The sequence below is a fragment of the Hyla sarda genome, chromosome 1 (assembly GCF_029499605.1).
Source record: "Hyla sarda isolate aHylSar1 chromosome 1, aHylSar1.hap1, whole genome shotgun sequence".
In the NCBI taxonomy this organism is placed as follows: domain Eukaryota; kingdom Metazoa; phylum Chordata; class Amphibia; order Anura; family Hylidae; genus Hyla; species Hyla sarda.
Window position 1 is genome coordinate 17,786,748 of NC_079189.1, and position 16,120 is coordinate 17,802,867.

The 16,120-nt window shown below is 51.0% G+C and overlaps 1 protein-coding gene across 3 annotated transcripts in view; it reads right to left on the reverse strand.

The window, feature by feature from the left end:
* Positions 1–16,120, reverse strand: part of DYSF (dysferlin) — a 438,078-nt gene that overhangs the window by 292,424 nt on the left and 129,534 nt on the right. The window lies entirely within an intron of this gene.

Below are 16,120 nucleotides of genomic sequence, written 5' to 3' on the forward strand. Positions count from 1 at the left end.
AAACAGCAAATATATTGTCAGGTACTAAATATGTAATCCAACTACAAGTCAACTATTTAGAGGAAATTATATTTTTACCATAAAGGTGGTTACCCAAGAATCAAAAGTCATTCCCATCATCAATGTTACGCCGAGCGCTCCGGGTCCCCGCTCCTCCCCGGAGCGCTCGCAACATCCTCGCTACTGCAGCGCCCCGGTCAGATCTACTGACCGGGTGCGCTGCGATACCGCCCCCAGCCGGGATGCGATTCGCGATGCGGGTGGCGCCCGCTCGCAATGCGCACCCCGGCTCCCGTACCTGACTCGCTCTCAGTCGGTCCTGTCCCGGCGCGCGCGGCCCCGCTCCCTAGGGCGCGCGCGCGCCGGGTCTCTGCGATTTAAAGGGCCACTGCGCCACTGATTGGCGCAGTTGGTCTAATTAGTGTGTTCACCTGTGCACTCCCTATGTATACCTCACTTCCCCTGCACTCCCTCGCCGGATCTTGTTGCCATTGTGCCAGTGAAAGCGTTTCCTTGTGTGTTCCTAGCCTGTGTTCCAGACCTCCTGCCGTTGCCCCTGACTACGATCCTTGCTGCCTGCCCCGACCTTCTGCTACGTCCGACCTTGCTCTTGTCTACTCCCTTGTACCGCGCCTATCTTCAGCAGTCAGAGAGGTTGAGCCGTTGCTAGTGGATACGACCTGGTTACTACCGCCGCAGCAAGACCATCCCGCTTTGCGGCGGGCTCTGGTGAATACCAGTAGTAACTTAGAACCGGTCCACTAGCACGGTCCACGCCAATCCCTCTCTGGCACAGAGGATCCACCTCCTGCCAGCCGAATCGTGACAGTAGATCCGGCCATGGATCCCGCTGAAGTTCCACTGCCAGTTGTCGCCGACCTCACCACGGTGGTCGCCCAGCAGTCGCAACAGATAGCGCAACAAGGCCACCAGCTGTCTCAACTGACCGTGATGCTACAGCAGCTACTACCACAGCTTCAGCAATCATCTCCTCCGCCAGCTCCTGCACCTCCTCCGCAGCGAGTGGCCGCTTCCGGCCTACGACTATCCTTGCCGGATAAATTTGATGGGGACTCTAAGTTTTGCCGTGGCTTTCTTTCGCAATGTTCCCTGCACTTGGAGATGATGTCGGACCAGTTTCCTACTGAAAGGTCTAAGGTGGCTTTCGTAGTCAGCCTTCTGTCTGGGAAAGCTCTGTCATGGGCCACACCGCTCTGGGACCGCAATGACCCCGTCACTGCCTCCGTACACTCCTTCTTCTCGGAAATTCGAAGTGTCTTTGAGGAACCTGCCCGAGCCTCTTCTGCTGAGACTGCCCTGCTGAACCTGGTCCAGGGTAATTCTTCCGTTGGCGAGTACACCATCCAATTCCGTACTCTTGCTTCCGAATTATCCTGGAATAATGAGGCCCTCTGCGCGACCTTTAAAAAAGGCCTTTCCAGCAACATTAAAGATGTTCTGGCCGCACGAGAAATTCCTGCTAACCTGCATGAACTCATTCATCTAGCCACTCGCATTGACATGCGTTTTTCCGAAAGGCGTCAGGAGCTCCGCCAGGATATGGACTTTATTCGCACGAGGCGTTTTTTCTCCCCGGCTCCTCTCTCCTCTGGTCCTCTGCAACCCGTTCCTGTGCCTCCCGCCGTGGAGGCTATGCAAGTTGACCGGTCTCGCTTGACACCTCAAGAGAGGACACGACGCCGCATGGAGAATCTTTGCCTGTACTGTGCCGGTACCGAACACTTCCTGAAGGATTGTCCTATCCGTCCTCCCCGCCTGGAAAGACGTACGCTGACTCCGCACAAAGGTGAGACAGTTCTTGATGTCAACTCTGCTTCTCCACGCCTTACTGTGCCTGTGCGGATATCTGCATCTACCTTCTCCTTCTCTGCTATGGCCTTCTTGGATTCCGGATCTGCAGGAAATTTTATTTTGGCCTCTCTCATCAACAGGTTCAACATCCCGGTGACCAGTCTCGCCAGACCCCTCTACATCAATTGTGTTAACAATGAAAGATTGGACTGTACCGTGCGTTACCGCACGGAGCCCCTCCTAATGTGCATCGGACCTCATCACGAAAAAATTGAGTTTTTGGTCCTCTCCAATTGCACTTCTGAAATTCTCCTTGGACTACCGTGGCTTCAACGCCATTCCCCAACCCTTGATTGGTCCACAGGAGAGATCAAGAGCTGGGGTACTTCTTGTTTCAAGGACTGTCTTAAACCGGTTCCCAGTACTCCCTGCCGTGACCCTGTGGGTCCCCCTGTAACCGGTCTCCCTAAGGCTTATATGGACTATGCTGACGTATTTTGCAAAAAACAAGCTGAGACTTTACCTCCTCACAGGCCTTATGACTGTCCTATTGACCTCCTCCCGGGCACTACTCCACCCCGGGGCAGAATTTATCCTCTGTCCGCCCCAGAGACTCTTGCTATGTCTGAATGCATTCAGGAAAATTTAAAAAAGGGGTTTATTCGCAAATCCTCCTCTCCTGCCGGAGCTGGATTTTTCTTTGTGTCCAAAAAAGATGGCTCCCTACGTCCTTGCATTGATTACCGCGGACTTAATAAAATCACGGTAAAGAACCGCTACCCCCTACCTCTTATCTCAGAACTCTTTGATCGCCTTCAAGGTGCCCACATCTTTACCAAACTGGACTTAAGAGGTGCTTATAATCTCATCTGCATCAGGGAGGGGGACGAATGGAAAACTGCATTTAACACCAGAGATGGACACTTTGAGTATCTAGTCATGCCCTTTGGCCTGTGCAACGCCCCTGCCGTCTTCCAAGACTTTGTTAATGAAATTTTTCGTGATCTCTTATATTCCTGTGTTGTTGTATATCTGGACGATATTCTGATTTTTTCTGCCAACTTAGAAGAACATCGCCAGCATGTCCGCATGGTTATTCAGAGACTTCGAGACAATCAACTTTATGCCAAAATGGAGAAATGTCTGTTTGAATGTCAATCTCTTCCTTTCTTAGGATACTTGGTCTCTGGCCAGGGACTACAAATGGACCCAGATAAACTCTCTGCCGTCTTAGATTGGCCACGCCCCTCCGGACTCCGTGCTATCCAACGTTTTTTGGGGTTCGCCAATTATTACAGACAATTCATTCCACATTTTTCCACTATTGTGGCTCCTATCGTGGCTTTAACCAAGAAGAATGCCAATCCTAAGTCCTGGTCTCCCCAAGCGGAAGACGCATTTAAACGGCTCAAGTCTGCCTTTTCTTCTGCTCCCGTGCTCTCCAGACCTGACCCATCTAAACCCTTCCTATTGGAGGTTGATGCCTCCTCAGTGGGAGCTGGAGCGGTCCTTCTACAAAAAAATTCTTCCGGGCATGCTGTTACTTGTGGTTTTTTTTCTAGGACCTTCTCTCCGGCGGAGAGGAACTACTCCATCGGGGATCGAGAACTACTGGCCATTAAATTGGCACTTGAGGAATGGAGGCATCTGCTGGAGGGATCAAAATTTCCAGTTATCATTTACACCCATCACAAGAATCTCTCCTATCTCCAGTCTGCCCAACGGCTGAATCCTCGCCAGGCCAGGTGGTCGTTGTTCTTTGCCCGTTTTAACTTTGAAATTCATTTTCGCCCTGCCGACAAGAACATTAGGGCCGATGCTCTCTCTCGTTCCTCGGATGTCTCGGAAGTAGAGGTCTCTCCGCAACACATCTGTCACGGTTCGGCAGGCTGGAGGTGGATCCTCTGTGTCAGAGAGGGATTGGCGTGGACCGTGTCGGTGGACCGGTTCTAAGTAGCTACTGGTTTTCACCAGAGCCCGCCGCAAAGCGGGATGGTCTTGCAGCGGCGGTAGCAACCAGGTCGTATCCACCGGCAACGGCTCAACCTCTCTGACTGCTGAGATAGGCATGTTACAAGGGATAAGGCAAGAGCAAGGTCGGACGTAGCAGAAGGTCAGGGCAGGCAGCAAGGATCGTAGTCAGGGGCAACGGCAGGAGGTCTGGAACACAGGCTAGGAACACTCAAGGAAAGGCTTTCTCTGGCACAAGGGCAACAAGATCCGGCGAGGGAGTGCCCAGGTGGAAACTAATCAAGCTAATTGGGCCAGGCACCAATCATTGGTGCACTGGCCCTTTAAGTCTCAGAGAGCCGGCGCGCGCGCGCCCTAGAGAGCGGAGCCGCGCGCGCCAGCACATGACAGCAGGGGACCGGGACGGGTAAGTGACTTGGGATGCGATTCGCGAGCGGGCGCGTCCCGCTGTGCGAATCGCATCCCCAACGGCCATGTCAGTGCAGCGCTCCCGGTCAGCGGGACTGACCGGGGCGCTGCAGGGAGAGAGACGCCGTGAGCGCTCCGGGGAGGAGCGGGGACCCGGAGCGCTCGGCGTAACAGTACCCCCCCCCCTTGCGTCTCCCCCTCTTTTTGGGACCTGAAAATTCTTTAATCCGGAAGACGTCTGAGGACCCAGAGACCGGAGTAGATTCCTCTAGGTATTTAACTTCAAAGGGTCCAAGGTAACGTGGTCCCAGATAAAAACTGGGGACACGGAAGCGGATATACTTGGCGGAGAGCCACGCAAAAACAGGAGGAGCTCTTCTCTTTTTTCTGGCAAGTTTCTTCACCCGGGATGAGGCTAGTATGAGGAATTTTAGAGTCTTTTTCCAGACGGTGGCGAAGCCCCGGGTAACCTCATCAACAGCGGGCACACAAGAAGGCGTGGGGGTGGGGAGGGAGGGAAGAGGGTCAAGCTTGGCACGGGGCAGAGTGTTAACAGGACGGGGGCTGTGAGGAGGAGACACAGCATAGTCCAGATAGGCCTTGGGGAGACCAGGTAAAGGGGGAGACACAGAGGTTTGACTGACGGGACTGGGAGCAGACGTGAGGCATTTTCTGTGGCAAGAAGCACCCCAGCTCATGATCTCCCCGGTGGTCCAGACAAGGGTAGAGGAGTGGCGTTGGAGCCATGGCACACCGAGGAGGACTTCAGAGGAGCATTTGGGCAAAACAAAAAGTTCCATGCTCAAGAGCAGGGGTTCTGTGCGGTAACGCACAGTGCAGTATAGAAGTAAATCTTCTTTCTTTCTGCGGCGAGTCCTCTCTTCAGGGGTCAGGCGAGACCGATCCACTTGCATAGCCTCCTCGGCGGGAGGCACAGGGGTGGATTGCAAAGGATACTGTGAGAGAGGTGCTCCGAGCGGTGTGGCACATGGCAGGGCCTTCCCAGGCAGGAGACCACGAGTCTAGAGTCCCCATCAAATTTGTCCGGCAGGGACAAGCAGGGGTTAGGAGCGACCGGTCGCTGCGGAGGAGTTGCAGGAGCCGGCGGAGGAGATGGTTGTTGCTGTTGCAGCTGCTGTGTCTGTGACTGAAGTTGCTGTATCTGTGGCAGCAGCTGCTGTATCTGTGACTGAAGTTGCTGTGTCACGGTGGTCAAGTATGCCAGCTGGTGATTTCGTTGGGTGATCATTAGGGATTGCTGGGCAATCACCGTGGAAATGTCGGCAAGACTTGACAGCGGCACCTCAGCGGAATCCATGGCCGGATCTACTGTCACGGTTCGGCAGGCTGGAGGTGGATCCTCTGTGTCAGAGAGGGATTGGCGTGGACCGTGTCGGTGGACCGGTTCTAAGTAGCTACTGGTTTTCACCAGAGCCCGCCGCAAAGCGGGATGGTCTTGCAGCGGCGGTAGCAACCAGGTCGTATCCACCGGCAACGGCTCAACCTCTCTGACTGCTGAGATAGGCATGGTACAAGGGATAAGGCAAGAGCAAGGTCGGACGTAGCAGAAGGTCAGGGAGGCAGCAAGGATCGTAGTCAGGGGCAACGGCAGGAGGTCTGGAACACAGGCTAGGAACACTCAAGGAAAGGCTTTCTCTGGCACAAGGGCAACAAGATCCGGCGAGGGAGTGCCCAGGTGGAAACTAATCAAGCTAATTGGGCCAGGCACCAATCATTGGTGCACTGGCCCTTTAAGTCTCAGAGAGCCGGCGCGCGCGCGCCCTAGAGAGCGGAGCCGCGCGCGCCAGCACATGACAGCAGGGGACCGGGATGGGTAAGTGACTTTGATGCGATTCGCGAGCGGGCGCGTCCCGCTGTGCGAATCGCATCCCCAACGGCCATGTCAGTGCAGCGCTCCCGGTCAGCGGGACTGACCGGGGCGCTGCAGGGAGAGAGACGCCGTGAGCGCTCCGGGGAGGAGCGGGGACCCGGAGCGCTCGGCGTAACAACATCATTCCTCCTGACTGTCTGATCTCCACTTCTCCAGTCTCCATCAGGCAAACTCCTCCAGGGAAGACCTTCGTTTCTCCATGCCAACGTCTCGGGATTCTCAAATGGGGTCACTCCTCCCACCTCGCAGGCCATGCGGGCATCAAAAAGTCCTTGCAACTCATCTCTCGTTTCTATTGGTGGCCGACTCTGGAGACGGATGTTGTTGATTTTGTGCGGGCCTGTACTGTCTGTGCCCGGGATAAGACTCCTCGCCAGAAGCCTGCTGGTCTCCTTCATCCTCTGCCTGTCCCCGAACAGCCTTGGTCTCTGATTGGTATGGACTTTATTACAGACTTACCCCCATCCCGTGGCAACACTGTTGTTTGGGTGGTCGTTGATCGATTTTCCAAGATGGCACATTTTATTCCTCTTCCTGGTCTTCCTTCAGCGCCTCAGTTGGCAAAACAATTTTTTGTACACATTTTTCGTCTTCACGGTTTGCCCACGCAAATCGTCTCGGATAGAGGCGTCCAATTCGTGTCAAAATTCTGGAGGGCTCTCTGTAAACAACTCAAGATTAAATTAAACTTCTCTTCTGCTTATCATCCTCAATCCAATGGGCAAGTAGAAAGAATTAACCAGGTCCTGGGTGACTATTTACGGCATTTTGTTTCCTCCCGCCAGGATGATTGGGCAGATCTTCTACCATGGGCCGAATTCTCGTACAACTTCAGAGTCTCCTGCTAAATCCCCATTTTTGGTGTACGGCCGTCACCCTCTTCCCCCCCTCCCTACTCCCTTGCCCTCTGGTTTGCCCGCTGTGGATGAAGTGACTCGTGATCTTTCCACCATATGGAAAGAGACCCAAAATTCTCTTTTACAGGCTTCATCTCGCATGAAAAAGTTTGCCGATAAGAAAAGAAGAGCTTCCCCCATTTTTGCTCCCGGAGACAAGGTATGGCTCTCCGCTAAATATGTCCGCTTCCGTGTCCCCAGTTACAAACTGGGACCACGCTATCTGGGTCCTTTCAAAATCTTGTGCCAAATTAATCCTGTCTCTTACAAACTTCTTCTTCCTCCTTCTCTTCGTATTCCCGATGCCTTTCATGTCTCTCTCCTTAAACCACTCATCATCAACCGTTTCTCTCCCAAACTTGTTTCTCCCACTCCTGTTTCCGGTTCTTCTGACATCTTCTCCGTGAAGGAGATACTGGCCTCCAAGACGGTCAGAGGGAAAAAACATTTTTTGGTTGATTGGGAGGGCTGTGGTCCTGAAGAGAGATCCTGGGAACCTGAGGACAACATCCTAGACAAAAGTCTGGTCCTCAGGTTCTCAGGCTCCAAGAAGAGGGGGAGACCCAAGGGGGGGGTACTGTTACGCCGAGCGCTCCGGGTCCCCGCTCCTCCCCGGAGCGCTCGCAACATCCTCGCTACTGCAGCGCCCCGGTCAGATCTACTGACCGGGTGCGCTGCGATACCGCCCCCAGCCGGGATGCGATTCGCGATGCGGGTGGCGCCCGCTCGCGATGCGCACCCCGGCTCCCATACCTGACTCGCTCTCCGTCGGTCCTGTCCCGGCGCGCGCGGCCCCGCTCCCTAGGGCGCGCGCGCGCCGGGTCTCTGCGATTTAAAGGGCCACTGCGCCACTGATTGGCGCAGTTGGTCTAATTAGTGTGTTCACCTGTGCACTCCCTATGTATACCTCACTTCCCCTGCACTCCCTCGCCGGATCTTGTTGCCATTGTGCCAGTGAAAGCGTTTCCTTGTGTGTTCCTAGCCTGTGTTCCAGACCTCCTGCCGTTGCCCCTGACTACGATCCTTGCTGCCTGCCCCGACCTTCTGCTACGTCTGACCTTGCTCTTGTCTACTCCCTTGTACCGCGCCTATCTTCAGCAGTCAGAGAGGTTGAGCCGTTGCTAGTGGATACGACCTGGTTACTACCGCCGCTGCAAGACCATCCCGCTTTGCGGCGGGCTCTGGTGAATACCAGTAGTAACTTAGAACCGGTCCACTAGCACGGTCCACGCCAATCCCTCTCTGGCACAGAGGATCCACCTCCTGCCAGCCGAATCGTGACAATCAAGACAGGGCAACCCTATCTGATCAGCGGGGAAAAGATTGCTGGGATCCCTACTGATCGCGAGAACTATGGTCAATCCCCCCCCCACCACCACCGAGTGAGTACAGAGGCACTGCGCATGCTTTTCCACACCTCCATTCCAGTCCAGCCTATGGGACTTCCAAACATAACCAATTTTAGTGCTCGAAAGTCCCACAGGCAGTAAAGTGGTGTTCGAGCATGTCAGCTGCTACTCCATTCACTTGGGGTGAGGGGAATTAACCTTCATTCTTGTGATCTATGGGGGTCCCAGCAGCCGGACCCCCACCAATCAGCTAGTTAACCCTTATCCTGTCTATAACTTTTAATAACTTTGGAAAAATACTATAAGGGTATGGCGAAATGATACCAACATTGGTGACAATTTAACAATTACAGATGATTGTGTAAAACAAATCCTTAAAGCGGTACTCAGCTGCTCAGTGCAACGCTGGAGCCGGTGCCCCCTCATCCCCGCCCCCTCATGATGTCACGCCCCGCCCCCTCAATGCAAGTCTATGGGAGAAGGCGTGACTACCGTCCATCGTTCGGAAGTACCCCTTTAAAACTAGCGTAGATTTGTGTCTAGTCCATTTTTATTGACATCATAAGAGACAGTACAAGACATTATGTGATAGCCTGGGGGAGTAGGGTATATGGGGTGTAGCTGTGCGGTGACTAAAGTGTGTCTGGTTAACCCTTTCTATTTGTGACGCCAGGGTGAGGGCTATTCTCTGTATGCTTGTCCTACCGCCACCCTTCCCAAGAGCGATAGGGAGATAGGAAATAATTGATTGTCCACAACCGGAGATTTGCAGAAACTTGTCGGAAATTTTACTGAAGATTTTAGGCAATAATGAACAGGAACAGAGTCTATTAGAGCTTGACAAGTGGTTGGGATCTCGTGAGTCTATTGAGCTTAGGAAAATAATTGTTGCGCTGATCCACTGGATTAAGGGGTTTAGATTCGGTCCAGTGATCCCGCTAGCCCCAGCGGGGACCTAGATGTTAACTCACGGTTTAGTTTAGGCCAGCAGGTTTTAGGCCTAGCTTGTCTTTTAAAAATGCGCAGATCTGTCCTGCTAGTCCGGCATCCACGAGAGCAGAAACCCTAGAGAGCGATAATTGGCTACAGCTCCCTTATATGGGCAGGGGCTGGACTAAAGCTCACTGGTCCATACAACTGTCAATCTCCTGTACAGAGAGTTGTGGGTAACCATGTGACCCAAGGACCTCCAAAGATCCTCCAACATATCATAGAGGAATTAACATAGTCACATGACCGAAGGTCCTGCAACGCTAACAAGGTAAGTAGACTAATATACACTATATTAAGTATACACATTATTAAATATATACATAATAGCATTATAAAATTAGAGTAGGTGGAGGCGACTAGGGGCTGTCCCACCTGGGGGACCCTACCTGAACGTAGTAACTCTGACTTTGGGGACCACCATACAAGGTACGGTATGAAATACGGTACCGGGACACCACAATTATAATAGTTCAAGTAACTAGTTGTAGATTTATTGCAAGATGGCCATTTACTTTTGGCAACATAATATCTCCAAGTGTGTTTACTGCTAAGTCACCACCCAGGGCCGGCTCTGCCTATAGGCAAGGTAGGCAGTTGCCTAGAGCGCCCTCTTGAAGGGGGCACTGCTCTGCCCATTACAATAAACTTAGCCCACCCCTGTTTCAGAGTTATTGCCCCTCCTCAGTACAGAGCAGGGTGCTGGCTGGCTAGTGAGAGGCTATTGAGGAGTGGTGTGAAACAGCTACTTTGCATATCCTTTCTTCCCAGAATTCTTAGTGGAGCATTATTGACCTATAAGTCTCCACATGGCTTTATGATGCTCTCCTCAAGAAAATCATTACCCTTTTTGTTCCTATTTTTAATTCTACATACTTAGTAAACGAGATGGTCACACGCTGGTAGATTTCTTAAAAGTGGAAAGGCATGCTGTGACAAAATATATCATGTCCATTCTTCTATTCATTGTGACTTAACACGTGCCATCTACATGATAAGTTGTAAGGAATGTAATTCTCAGTATATTGGGAGCACTACTAGAGCGGCAAGAAAATGCATCAGTTAACATGTATTCGATGAGCAAAACCCACAGTCACGCAACACGTCTGGAGCACAAGGGTTAAAACAAGTCTCTACGTGGGGGTGATTGGAGTAGAGACTTTACCAACAGGGAGACATTCTGGAGTGGAAACTATATATTCTCAAGCTTAAAATTTAAGAAGGTTCTATATACACTGAATAGACACATTTTTAGAGACCCATCATCTAGTACAGTGGTTCTCAACCTGGGGTACAAGTACCCCCAGGGGTACTTAGCAGTTCTCCAGGGGGTACTTGAAAAAAAAAATCAATAATGGCAGCCTCAGCCACTGGTTGCTGGTCTGAACCACTTTGAAAGAAATGGAAGGCTGATGTCACTGCACCGAGGAGCGGAGAAGGAGGACAGCAAAGGGGAAGCACGGGCAGTAACTACCATCAGCTTTGTTGCCCCATTGCCCCTGCACACCGGGGACCTATGAGCCATAGTAATAGGTACCCAGACCAGAGGAGGAATGGAGCACCAAAGTGGCCTACAACTATATATGGGGCAGTTTGGGGGGTCCATAGCTATATTTGGGGGAACAGAGGGGGGCCTAACAACATTATGGGGACTCAAAGTGGGTACTATTACTGTGTGTGACAATAAACATGGGAGGTTTGTAAATAGGTAGGCATTGTACTGCAGAAAGGGGCCTAAAATGTTTGTTTGGCTGGTTCTGTAAGAAGTCTTGTAGGGGAGAAATCTTAATGGCGGTCTAGGCCAGATAGTGAAGAAAAGAAAAGTAAACAACTCTGGTTAGAGAAGACATCACCTGTAAATCGGGGGACTGGGGAGATAGGGAGAGGAACAGGGGATCTGTTATAGAGAAAAGCAAAGCATATGAATTATACTATAATCATTTAAAAAATGTCTCTAATATGGGGGTACAATTTTTTGGGAATGGGCTATCAAGGGGTGCTCAGGCAAAAAAAGGTTGAGTACCACTCATCTAGTAGCTGGTTGAACCTCTTTTGGACTTCAAAAATGCAGTCATTCACCATGGCATAGATTCAATTTGGGATAAAAACATTCTGTAGAAATATTAGCTCATGCGGAGATGATACTGCTCATAGTTGCCTCTCATTAGATAGGGGTCCTGATATGTTCTGAACAGCCCATTTTACCTAGCCCCAGACTGTGAAGACCTGGATAGCAAAGAAAACTCACTGTGATGTTCCAGGAACCAATCGAAGACTATTCAAGCCCTGTGGATTGTGCACTGTCTTGCTGACAGGAGAAACAGCTGCCATGAAGGGATGAACTTGGTCGGACACAATGCTTAGATAAGCCCTACTGTCGAAACATCAATCTACTGGCATTAGAGGCCTCAAGGTGTGCCAACAAAAAACACTCTCCACACCATTATGTCACCTCCACCAGCCTGAACTCTTCATTTTTGACAGGAGGGTTAATTGATTTTTACTGCTTATGGCAAATTCTGACCTCCTATCAGCATGGTGCCACAGAGATCTGGATCCACGTGACCAGGCCATGTTTCTCCACAGAAATCTGGATCCATCTGACCAGGCCATGTTTCTCCACAGAGATCTGGATCCATCTGACCAGGACATGTTTCTCCACAGTGATCTGGATCCATCTGACCAGGCCATGTTTCGCCACAGAGATCTGGATCCACGTGACCAGGCCATGTTTCTCCACAGAGATCTGGATCCATCTGACCAGACCATGTTTCTCTACAGAGATCTAGATCCATCTGACCAGGCCATGTTTCTCCACAGAGATCTGGATCCATCTGACCAGACCATGTTTCTCTACAGAGATCTGGATCCATCTGACCAGGCCATGTTTCTCCACAGAGATCTGGATCCATCTGACCAGGCCATGTTAATCCACAGAGATCTGGATCCATGTGATAAGGCCATGTTTCTCCACAGAGATCTGGATCCATCTGACCAGGCCATGTTTCTCCACAGAGATCTGGATCCATGTGATAAGACCATGTTTCTCCACAGAGATCTGGATCCATCTGACCAGGCCATGTTTCTACACAGAGATCTGGATCCATCTGACTAGGCCATGTTTCTCCACAGAGATCTGGATCCATCTGACCAGGCCATGTTTCTCCACAGAGATCTGAATCCATCGGGCCAGGCCATGTTTCTACACAGAGATCTGGATCCATCTGGATCCATCTGACCAGGCCATGTTTCTACACAGAGATCTGGATCCATCTGACTAGGCCATGTTTCTCCACAGAGATCTGGATCCATCTGACCAGGCCATGTTTCTACACAGAGATCTGGATCCATCTGACCAGGCCATGTTTCTCCACAGAGATCTGGATCCATGTGATAAGGCCATGTTTCTCTACAGAGATCTGGATCCATCTGACCAGGCCATGTTTCTCCACAGACATCTGGATCCATCTGACCAGGCCATGTTTCTCTACAGAGATCTGGATCCATCTAACCAGGCCATGTTTCTCCACAGAGATCTGGATCCATCTGACCAGGCCATGTTTCTCTACAGAGATCTGGATCCCTGTGACCAGGCCATGTTTCTGCAAAGAGAACTGGATCCATCTGACAAGGCCATGTTTCTACACAGAGATCTGGATCCATCTGACCAGGCCATGTTTCTCCACAGAGATCTGGATCCATCTGACCAGGCCATGTTTCTCTACAGAGATCTGGATCCCTGTGACCAGGACATGTTTCTCTATACCGATCTAGATCCATCTGACCAGGCCATGTTTCTCCAGAGAGATCTGGATCAATTTAACCAGGCCATATTTCTCCACAGAGATCTGGATCCATCTGACCAGGCCATGTTTCTCCAGAGATCTGGAGCCATCTGACCAGGCCATGTTTCTCCACAGAGATCTGGATCCATCTGACCAGGCCATGTTTCTCTACAGAGATCTGGATCCCTGTGACCAGGCCATGTTTCTGCAAAAAGATCTGGATCCATCTGACAAGGCCATGTTTCTCCACAGAGATCTGGATTTATGTGACCAGGACATGTTTCTCCACACAGATCTGGATCCATCTGACCAGGCCATGTTTCTTTACAGAGATCTGGATCCCTGTGACTAGGACATGTTTCTCTATACCGATCTAGATCCATCTGACCAGGCCATGTTTCTCCAGAGAGATCTGGATCAATTTAACCAGGCCATATTTCTCCACAGAGATCTGGATCCATCTGATCAGGCCATGTTTCTCCAGAGATCTGGACCCATCTGACCAAGCCATGTTTCTCCAGAGATCTGGACCCATCTGACCAGGCCATGTTTCTCCAGAGATCTGGAGCCATCTGACCAGGCCATATTTCTCCACAGAGATCTGGATCCATCTGACCAGGCCATGTTTCTCCAGAGATCTGGAGCCATCTGACCAGGCCATGTTTCTCCACAGAGATCTGGATCCCTGTGACCAGGCCATGTTTCTGCAAAAAGATCTGGATCCATCTGACAAGGCCATGTTTCTCCACAGAGATCTGGATCCATGTGACCAGGACATGTTTATCCACAGAGATCTGGATCCATCTGACCAGGCCATGTTTCTTTACAGAGATCTGGATCCCTGTGACTAGGACATGTTTCTCTATACCGATCTAGATCCATCTGACCAGGCCATGTTTCTCCAGAGAGATCTGGATCAATTTAACCAGGCCATATTTCTCCACAGAGATCTGGATCCATCTGATCAGGCCATGTTTCTCCAGAGATCTGGACCCATCTGACCAGGCCATGTTTCTCCAGAGATCTGGACCCATCTGACCAGGCCATGTTTCTCCAGAGATCTGGACCCATCTGACCAGGCCATGTTTCTCCAGAGATCAGGAGCCATCTGACCAGGCCATGTTTCTCCACAGAGATCTGGATCCATCTGACCAGGACATGTTTCTCCACAGTGATCTGGATCCATCTGACCAGGCCATGTTTCGCCACAGAGATCTGGATCCACGTGACCAGGCCATGTTTCTCCACAGAGATCTGGATCCATCTGACCAGACCATGTTTCTCTACAGAGATCTAGATCCATCTGACCAGGCCATGTTTCTCCACAGAGATCTGGATCCATCTGACCAGACCATGTTTCTCTACAGAGATCTGGATCCATCTGACCAGGCCATGTTTCTCCACAGAGATCTGGATCCATCTGACCAGGCCATGTTAATCCACAGAGATCTGGATCCATGTGATAAGGCCATGTTTCTCCACAGAGATCTGGATCCATCTGACCAGGCCATGTTTCTCCACAGAGATCTGGATCCATGTGACAAGACCATGTTTCTCCACAGAGATCTGGATCCATCTGACCAGGCCATGTTTCTACACAGAGATCTGGATCCATCTGACTAGGCCATGTTTCTCCACAGAGATCTGGATCCATCTGACCAGGCCATGTTTCTCCACAGAGATCTGAATCCATCGGGCCAGGCCATGTTTCTACACAGAGATCTGGATCCATCTGGATCCATCTGACCAGGCCATGTTTCTACACAGAGATCTGGATCCATCTGACTAGGCCATGTTTCTCCACAGAGATCTGGATCCATCTGACCAGGCCATGTTTCTACACAGAGATCTGGATCCATCTGACCAGGCCATGTTTCTCCACAGAGATCTGGATCCATGTGATAAGGCCATGTTTCTCTACAGAGATCTGGATCCATCTGACCAGGCCATGTTTCTCCACAGACATCTGGATCCATCTGACCAGGCCATGTTTCTCTACAGAGATCTGGATCCATCTAACCAGGCCATGTTTCTCCACAGAGATCTGGATCCATCTGACCAGGCCATGTTTCTCTACAGAGATCTGGATCCCTGTGACCAGGCCATGTTTCTGCAAAGAGAACTGGATCCATCTGACAAGGCCATGTTTCTACACAGAGATCTGGATCCATCTGACCAGGCCATGTTTCTCCACAGAGATCTGGATCCATCTGACCAGGCCATGTTTCTCTACAGAGATCTGGATCCCTGTGACCAGGACATGTTTCTCTATACCGATCTAGATCCATCTGACCAGGCCATGTTTCTCCAGAGAGATCTGGATCAATTTAACCAGGCCATATTTCTCCACAGAGATCTGGATCCATCTGACCAGGCCATGTTTCTCCAGAGATCTGGAGCCATCTGACCAGGCCATGTTTCTCCACAGAGATCTGGATCCATCTGACCAGGCCATGTTTCTCTACAGAGATCTGGATCCCTGTGACCAGGCCATGTTTCTGCAAAAAGATCTGGATCCATCTGACAAGGCCATGTTTCTCCACAGAGATCTGGATTTATGTGACCAGGACATGTTTCTCCACACAGATCTGGATCCATCTGACCAGGCCATGTTTCTTTACAGAGATCTGGATCCCTGTGACTAGGACATGTTTCTCTATACCGATCTAGATCCATCTGACCAGGCCATGTTTCTCCAGAGAGATCTGGATCAATTTAACCAGGCCATATTTCTCCACAGAGATCTGGATCCATCTGATCAGGCCATGTTTCTCCAGAGATCTGGACCCATCTGACCAAGCCATGTTTCTCCAGAGATCTGGACCCATCTGACCAGGCCATGTTTCTCCAGAGATCTGGAGCCATCTGACCAGGCCATATTTCTCCACAGAGATCTGGATCCATCTGACCAGGCCATGTTTCTCCAGAGATCTGGAGCCATCTGACCAGGCCATGTTTCTCCACAGAGATCTGGATCCCTGTGACCAGGCCATGTTTCTGCAAAAAGATCTGGATCCA